Here is a 7,459-nt window from a genome sequence, read left to right as displayed (position 1 = left end):
ACTTATACACAAAGAACTACACAATACTGTTCAAGGAAATCAAAGAAGAGCTAAATAAATGGAAGGATATTCCCTCTTCATAGATAGGAAGACTAAATATTATTAAGATGTCTATCCTACCAAAACTGATCTACACATTCAATTCAATCCAATAAAAATCAACACAGCATTCTTTAAGTAATTATGAAATTTATTTGGAAAGGAAGGAGGCCCTGAATAGCCAAAGACATACTGAAAAAGAAAAACGAATTTGGAGGAATCACACTACCTGACTTCAAAACATACTACAAAGCTACATTACTGAAAACAGAATGGTATTGGCATAAGGAGAGACACACAGAACAATGGCACTGAATTGAGAGTTCTGATATAGATCCTCATAAATATAGTCATATAATATTTGATAAAGCCACCAAACCCTCTCAACTGGGAGAGAATGGCCTCTTCAACAAATGGTGCCCGGAGAACTGGATATCCATATATAAAAGAATGAAAGAGGATTATCATCTCACACCTTATACAAAAATCAACTCAAGATGGATCAAAGACTTAAATATAAGAGCCAAGACCATAACAACTTTGGAAAGCAGTGTAGGGAAGAATATACAAGACCTTGTAATAGGAAATGGCTTCATGAACTTCACACCAAAAGCACAAGCAGCAAAAGAACAAACAGATAAATGGGACTTCCTCAAAATTAAAGCCTCTACACCTCAAAGGAGTTTATCAAGAAAGTGAAAAGGGAGCCTACACAAAGGGAGAAAATATTTGGCAACCATATATCTGATAGGAGACTTATAACCTGCATATATAAAGAGCTCCTATTTCTTGAAAATAAAAAGACAAAGAACCCATTTAAAAAATGGACAAAATAATTAAACAGACACTTCTCCAAAGAATACAAATGGCTAAAAAGCACATGAAAAAATGCTCCAAATATCTAGCTATCAGGCAAATGCAAATCAAAACTACAATGAGATACAATCTTATTCCCATAATATTGGCAGCTATGAAAAAAACAGAATGATGGTGAGGATTTGGAAGAATGGGAACACTTATCCACTGCTGGTGGGAATGCAGAAGGATTCAGCCAATCTGGAGGACAGTTCGGCAGTTTCTCAAAAAACTAGCCATAGATGTGCCACATGATCCAGCAATTTTACTGCTGGGTATATACCCAGTAGAAATGGAAACAAAGACACAAACCAATTTATGCACACCAATGTTCATAGCAGCATTGTTTACTATTGCCAAAAGTTGGAATCAACCCAAATGCCCATCAACAGATGAATGGGTAAATAAAATGTGGTATATACATACAGTGGAATACTACTCAGCTTTAAGAGTGAATACACTACAAACACACATGATAACATGGATGAATCTTGAGACACTTACGTTGGGTGAAGCAACCCAGGCATTGAAGGACAAATTTTACATACCTCAATGATTTGAAATAAGTAAACCAAGCTGCCTCAGAGAGCTAGAGACTGGATGATAAGCTAAAGGAAATTGGGGGGTAGAGGAAGGATCTAAGCTGACACATACATGGGTGAAATCTATGATAAGCTGGAGATAAGTATTTGTACAAGGAAGGGATAAAAAGGGGGCATAGGGTTACCTTTGGGTGGGGTTTTGCAGTCTTGAGGGGAGCTAGGGATGAGAGGATGGGTAATATTGCCCAAGAAATTGAGGGACGGGTGGGGCAACATACAAACTTAGGAGATTGTGAGGTATTTGGTTGAGAGTATAATGCTGAGGAAACTTTTTCAAAAATATAATAAGGAAGGTTACCTGTTAAGATGCTTAAAGGGGATAATCTGACCCTGGACAGGCTCCTAGGGAATATGTGGATGCTCATTTTGCTGTAGTGGGTTATATCATTGGATAGAGACCCATATAATGAGAGTGAAGGTATACTCACATCCTGGGTAGGACTGATGCTCTCAAATTGAGGGAACTGTGTGGGAGGAAGGGCGCCCGGCTAGCTCAGTCGGTAGAGCATGAGACTCTTAATCTCAGGGTCGTGGGTTCGAGCCCCACGTTGGGCGCCAGTTGCGGCTGGGGCGGCTTGCACCCCGACGCTGACGGGGGGGTTTGGAGGGGTCAGCTGGCTGCAAAGGCGTCTGAGGCTGCGGCAGACAGCCTCAGAGGGGCTCTCAGGCGTGGAGGACACGCGGCGAGGGGAGAAAGAATGCCACGGAGACCAGGTCTGGTACGCAAGTCCGGTTTATTGCAGAAGGGGACATAGCTTTATAGGGTTAGGGACTGCGTGGAGGGATTTGATAGGTGCGGGCAGGTACTGCTTCCTGATAGGTGATTGTAAGTGGTTGCTAGGCAGAGGGCTGGCTGAGAGGTTTGGAATAGGGGAGGGGAAAGGGGGAGTGAGAGCTGGCCGGATGTTGGGCTAGGCGGGAGATAAAAAGGGGGAGGGCAGCGCCGGCCAGCCGTTAGCAGCAAAGGCCTAGTCAGGCGTGGTCACTTTATCTAGGCCCAGTGGGCAGAGGCGGTATCACTTCTTGCCGCACCGTTTGCTACTGTGGCAAGCCGGGCGCCCTTCCTCCCACAGAACTGTATCTCTCAAGAGAAATAGTGGCTCCCAATGCATTAGGTCAGTTGAGCATGTCAATCCCTCAACACTGTTGCAAGTATCTCTGAACATTGTCCTTCCAGCAATGAAGGTTGACTGCCACTGTGGGCCCTAAGGGGAGGGGAAAAGAGGTATTGAATAGATGGAACCAATGTAACTATGTAGGCAATAGAAGTGTTCCACTAAAGTATGGCAAGGATGGATATAAGACATATTAAATCACACCAAAAATATATGGGGGATGATAGGCTGAAATGTAAATCATAATATAAAACATAAGATAAAAATTTAGAAAATTTTATACTCTAAAATATAAACCACAATGTAAACACAAATGCTACATTGTTTGAAAGCTATTGTCTCAATATCTGTAGATCAGTTTCAATAAATATAGTATGAATATGTAAAAAGATTATTGCTGTGGAAGGGAAAAAGGTTTTATGTTGGATATGTGGGAGTATTTTATATTGTATATATGAATTACTGTGATTTAAAACTTTTGTGAAGATAAGCTTAATAATTAGAAAAAAGAAAAGAAAAAGATAGGACAGACACTGAGGAAAAGACAGAAGTAGTTGCCTTGTCAATTTGCATACAGGGCAACACTTATTGCAGTGATGGAAGGCAAAACATCAATAATAAAGCTTTTGCATTTTTAAATTTTTTGATACCTCAATTTATTTTTACCTTAATTTTTCTAAATTAACATGTATGCCATATCTAACCTTTAAACTCAGCACTATACTCCATTTTACTATTAATGGAACCAGGCAATATATTGGTCTTCACTTTTGAAGAAGTTTTGGATCACAGAGAGGTTCAACAATGGCAGGGGAGGAATATTGGTGTGGGATGTTATTGACAGGGGACACATGGTTGGCAGGGAGTTCTCAAGGGCATAAATCCAGGGTACATAAAAATGTTTGGATATTTTCATAGTGGATACAATTAAAAACAACAATTGAGGGAGTGCTGAGTTCCTAGCTAGGGGAGCTCTATCACAGTCCCTAAAGGAAGAGCAGCAATCCCCCAAGTGCAATGACAAAGACCAAAAAAGAAGGAAGGTCCAACAATGAGCTGTTGATATTAATGACAATGCTTGTGAGCCTGTGCACCTGAAATAAGAACAGGGCCTAGAGCTGCAGGGTGCCTAAGAGTTACCTCCTGAGAGCCTCCATGTTGCTCAAATGTGGTCAGTCTTGAAGCCAAACCCAGCATGTAAATGTATTGCCTTCCCCCCAACGTGGGACATGAATCCCAGGGATGAACCTCCCTGGCTCCAAGGGATTACTACCAAGTACCAGCTGATGATGTAACTAGAAAATGACCTTGAATAAAAAGTTCAACTCGGACCAGCAGAATATCTCAATCTACATATAACACCAGGAGTTAAAAATGCTTTTTGACCTGAATCAAAGGGGGAAACGGAAAGGACAAATGAGTTTATATGCCTATGAGTCTCCAAAAAGAGCCAGGAGGTTATCAGAGGGGTTACCCTTATGCACACCTCAGCAGATTCCCAGAGACAGATAAAGTAGATACAACCCCACCTATTGGTTCTTCTGAGGGATACAGAGATTCACAGGTTGTATGTTCATGGCAGATGGAGTTCACTGCCATGTCAGTTGGCCCTACTTTGGAGTGTGTGTTTCTGTGTGATGGAGTTGGACTCGGTTGTGATCTTTGTTCAAATGCTTCTCCTGTTACTTTTACTGGAACTGTAGTTGTTGCTTGGGTTTAATTTATACCCAGGGGATCTGAATCTGAATCTCTGGACTGACCATGTGATAGCCAGGTCCTGAGCCTCAACAGACTTCAGCTCCTACACTCTGGTTAATTGGACTTACCCCACTCAGCTAACATGGAGGTAAAGAAGGTCAACACCACACCAGGGAGCCAAAAGTGCCTACAACTGAAAGCAGGAGGATTGCATCCAGCATCCATGTGGAATCTAAGGCCCCTCTTGATATAGATGTGGAGTAGACACAACCATTCCAAGGTCCACAGGATGGGGGAATAGAGTATCAATTAGAGTGGACTTACTGATATTCTATTCATCAACTATTGTGATTAGTAATGGAAGAAAATGTGGCATTGGTGGGGAGAAATTGGCTATGGTGGCTGCCTGGGGGTAGGGAGTGGGAGGAAGAGATGAAATGTGCGGGCATTTTCAGGACTTGGAGTTGTCCTGGGTGGTGCTGCAGGGACAGTTACCAGACATTGTATGTCCTTCCATGGCCCACTGGGTGGAACGTGGGAGAGTATGGGCTATGATGTGGACCATTGACCGTGAGGTGCAGTGGTGCTCAGAGATGTATTCACCAAATGCAATGAATGTCTCATGATGATGGAGGAAAATATTGTTATGGGGAGAGGAGTGGGATGGTGGGAATGAGGGGTATATGGGGACCTCATATTTGTTGAATGTAATATTAAAAAAAAATGACAAAAAAAAGAAAAAAAAAGAAAAGTGAAACATTAAAAAAAATATATGTATAGACCTAATGCCAGAACTCCAAAACATATGAAACAAATTTGACAGATTTGAAGGGAGAAATAGATTGTTCTACATTAATAGGAGTATACTTCAATATACTGCTTTGGTAATGAATAGAACAGTTAGAAGATCAATAAGGAAATAGAAGAGTTCAATGATATGTTGCATCAACTAGAACGAAAAGACATATATAGAACACTTCACCCCAAAGCAGGAGAAAATACTCTCTTCTTTAGAAGTCTTTCTTCAGATTAGAACATATGTTTTGTCACAAAACAAGTCCTAATAAAATTAAATATATATAATCATACCATATACCATAGATCTTCTCTGACCACAATGTAATGAAGCAAAAAAAATCGAGTGTGTTACTCAGACTCTACACATTTGTGAATTAATTTTTTCCAGTCTGTTATTGATTTCCAGCTTTATTCCATTATGACCTGAGAAGGTGCTTTGTATACTTTCAATCTTTTTATAGATTGAGATTTTTTTATATAGATTTTTTATAGATTTTTATAGAATGAGAGCTGCATTGTGCCCTAACATGTGGTCTACCCTGGAGAAAGAGCCATGGGCCCTTGAGAAAAATTTATAACATCCTGAGTTTGTATGCAGTGTTCTCTAATTTCTGTTAGGTGTAAATCAACTTTCATATTTGTCCTGTTCTCTGTTTCCTTGTTGATCTTCTGTCTAGTTGTTCTATCTAATGATGTGAGTGGGGTCTTGACTTCACCAACGATTATTGTAGATATGTCTACTTCTCCTTTCTTTTTTGCCAGAGTTTGTCTCATGTACTTTGGGGCACCCTTGTTAGGTGTATAGTTAGGTGTATTTTTGACTGCTGTATCTTCCTCGTGTGTTGTATCTTTTATTAATAATGTCCTTTTGTATCTCTTATAATATTTTTTGCATTTAAAGTCTGTTTTGTCCAATATTAGTATTTCTACCGCTGCTCTTTTATCATTACTATTTGCATGGAGTATCTTCTTCCAACTTTTCACTTTAAGCCAGTTTGTTTCCCTGGGTCTAAGGTGAGTTTTTTGTAAGCAGCATATGGATGGCTCATTTTTTTAATCCTTTCTCTCAGCCTGTACCTTTTGATTAGGGAGTTTAATCCATTCACGTTCAGTGAAATTACTGTAAATGCATTATTTACTTCCACCATTTTATATTTTTGTTTTCTTTTGTTGTATCATATTTCTGTCTTTTCCTCTTTTGGTTATTCTTTCTCTATTGTTTCTTCTACAATCTCCTCCAGGTCTCACTTGCCTGCCTTTTTATTTCCAATTCTAAGACTTCCTCTAAAAGTTCCTGCAAAGTTTGATTCATTCTTGCAAATTCTCTGAGTTTCTGATTGTTTATAAATATTTTATGTTCACATTCATACCTGAAGGAAAATTTTGCTGAATAAAGAATTCTCTGCTGGCAGTTTTTCTCTTTCAGTATCTTAGCATTATATCACTGTCTTCTCATCTCCACAGTTTGTGAAGAAAAATCTACACTAAATCTCACTGGACATCCATTGTACATGTCGGTTTCCTTCTCCTGTGTTGCTCTGAGAATTTTCTTTAGACAGCTCACATTCTGAGAAGAATGTGTCTTGGAATAGATCTATTTGGATTTATTCTGATTGGGGTATGGGGCACTTCTTGAACATATAAGTTCATTTCTTTCATGAGGGTTGGGAAATTTTCAGCTATTATTTCCTCAAATTCTCTTTCTTCCCCCTTTCCCTTCTCTTCTAATAATGGAAATCCCACAACATGTATGTTTTTGAGTTTCATGTTGTAATTAAACACTCGGAGACCTGGCTTAGTTTTTTCCATTCTTTATTCTTTCCTTCCTTAAAATTTAGCTGTTCTGTATGTGGTATCATTTATTCCTTCCTCTATCATTTTGAGTTTGCTGTTGTATGCCTCAAATGTGTTGTTATTCTCACCTATAGTGTCTTTCATTCCCATGAGCTCTATTACTTTTCTGCTCATGATTTCAAATTCTTTTGTTCATTCAATGTCTTATTTTGCCATTTATTAGTTTAGTCATATTGCCTTTCAACTCATTAATTTGACTTTGGACATTTGTGTGCAGCTCGCCATTAGTTCTCTCAAATCAGTCAGTCTTAGGCTGTGACCCTCCCTCTCCCCTTACCTGGGGTGGTGGATTCCTGGAGCCCCCTCTTTCTGTAGTCAACTTGGATAACAACTTTAAAATAACACCCATATGTATACACACACAAACAAACTAGGATTGAAAATCAAGCAGAGGAAAGAAAATTTTCTCCTTATATATCAGAAAGTGGTCAATACCAACTGTCTTCATAAAAGTTAGAAAATGCATATCGAGAAAAGGCAGAGGGTAGCGGATGTGAC

At 39.4% G+C, this 7,459-nt stretch overlaps 1 non-coding gene across 1 annotated transcript; it reads left to right on the top strand.

The window, feature by feature from the left end:
• Positions 1-1,978: 1,978 nt before the first annotated feature.
• TRNAK-CUU (transfer RNA lysine (anticodon CUU)) lies at positions 1,979-2,051 on the top strand. The gene has a single exon. It is a non-coding gene; the product is annotated as a tRNA-Lys (tRNA).
• Positions 2,052-7,459: the final 5,408 nt, after the last annotated feature.

The sequence above is a fragment of the Dasypus novemcinctus genome, chromosome 25 (genome assembly GCF_030445035.2).
Source record: "Dasypus novemcinctus isolate mDasNov1 chromosome 25, mDasNov1.1.hap2, whole genome shotgun sequence".
Taxonomy (NCBI): domain Eukaryota; kingdom Metazoa; phylum Chordata; class Mammalia; order Cingulata; family Dasypodidae; genus Dasypus; species Dasypus novemcinctus.
Note: the sequence above shows the minus strand (reverse complement) of the source record. Positions and strands in the feature narration are given on the sequence as shown.